The sequence below is a fragment of the Capsicum annuum genome, chromosome 5 (genome assembly GCF_002878395.1).
Source record: "Capsicum annuum cultivar UCD-10X-F1 chromosome 5, UCD10Xv1.1, whole genome shotgun sequence".
In the NCBI taxonomy this organism is placed as follows: domain Eukaryota; kingdom Viridiplantae; phylum Streptophyta; class Magnoliopsida; order Solanales; family Solanaceae; genus Capsicum; species Capsicum annuum.
This window is the reverse complement of record NC_061115.1, coordinates 204,363,097-204,364,580: the sequence shown is the minus strand read 5'-3', so window position 1 is coordinate 204,364,580 and position 1,484 is coordinate 204,363,097. Positions and strand designations below refer to the sequence as shown.

The 1,484-nt window shown below is 33.1% G+C and overlaps 1 pseudogene; it reads left to right on the top strand.

The window, feature by feature from the left end:
• Positions 1-312: 312 nt before the first annotated feature.
• LOC107871123 overlaps positions 313-1,484 on the top strand; it is an 8,976-nt pseudogene continuing 7,804 nt past the window's right edge.

Below are 1,484 nucleotides of genomic sequence, written 5' to 3'. Positions count from 1 at the left end.
TTAGCTCCTCCTTTGATCCGCCGCTTACGAGTTCATCCGAACTCATTAACTTTGACTTAAGACTTATATTTATCATATAGATTTAGTTATAACAACTTGCCAGCTAGGACACTACAAGTAGAGAAGCTTCTAGATGCTTCTAGATACTTTGTACAAACTCTATAAATAGATACTTACCAAGCTAAGGAGTACTGTAACTTCCAATACTCACTATTACATCAATAAACACTTTGATCTTCTTCTTCTTCTTCCTCTTGTGAGCTATTCCAGCTATGAAGTAGTGTGAGTATACACGTTATGTAGCAGATTGTATCAAACCTCTCTTATTTTGAAATTAATTCTTGCACCAAGTTGAAAATATGATTCAAATTTTTGTCTCTTAAATTTTAATAAGTAGTTCAATCAAATCTCTCTATGACGGTGACGTTTGTTTCAATAATATTGGGCTGCTACAGTTAAATTGTGTTAGAGAGAACATAAATAGGAGTTATGCAATATATATATAATTAAAACAGTTTCAAAAAGTTTTTTTTGGCCATAGTGAAATGTTTTCACAAAAGATGATTGGTATAGAGAGATCTAACTATAGTAACATATGTAACATCCAACATAAAGAACAATACCGCTATTTCTGTTTGCGATATCTACATTATATTACTTCTATTTTCTCCTTCTAAATTGATTTGAACTGCTTTACTTGAGTCGAGGGTCTGAAACAACCTATCTCCCACCACGAGATAGGGATAAGGTCTACGTACATTCTATCCCTCCCAGACACCACCTATAGGATTATACTGGGTATGTTGTTGTTGAAGATGTCTAGCTACATCTGCAGTATATTGTTTCTTTAATTTCTTGTGTTCTACTTCTCTTGTGATAAATGTTTATGTATTTCTTATACATGATCAGATCTTGACAACTTGAAAGGAAAAACTAGTTTGGCTTGACTAGTGAAAGCAACATACATGGAAAGAGGAAAACAAAATGAAGGAGAAAGAAAGGACGGCGAAGAAAATAGCTCATCGGTATGTCATACAACATTTATTTATATATTTTTTTTTTTGTCATTTTCACAATGGTTGGGTTTGATGAGTAAAATAGTGCTTATAAAGATTTGACCAAGTCCATATATTCGTTCTTCACCGATTTTGTATTTAAGTATCTGGTCTAGGTAATATACCTCTTCAGTGCTCTGAGTAACAAACTAGTATGTAAATGTACAGATCAGTAAAAATTCTTCATTGAAATGCTTGCTTTATGATTTAAGATGTAACAGTACAGACATTTAGCTTGACTATTAGGCTATTTATGGAGAAACTCCTCTGCGCCTGTGTTAGCTGCCTGTGGTGATTTAGAGGAAAATTTATCATGGAAAATTTGAAACAACATTTAGACACACGTCCTACATGGAAAATCTGATGCGATTATTTAAAGACCATATTTCACAAATTATGTTTCTGCTTTGCTTTAAACCTTTGCAGCTC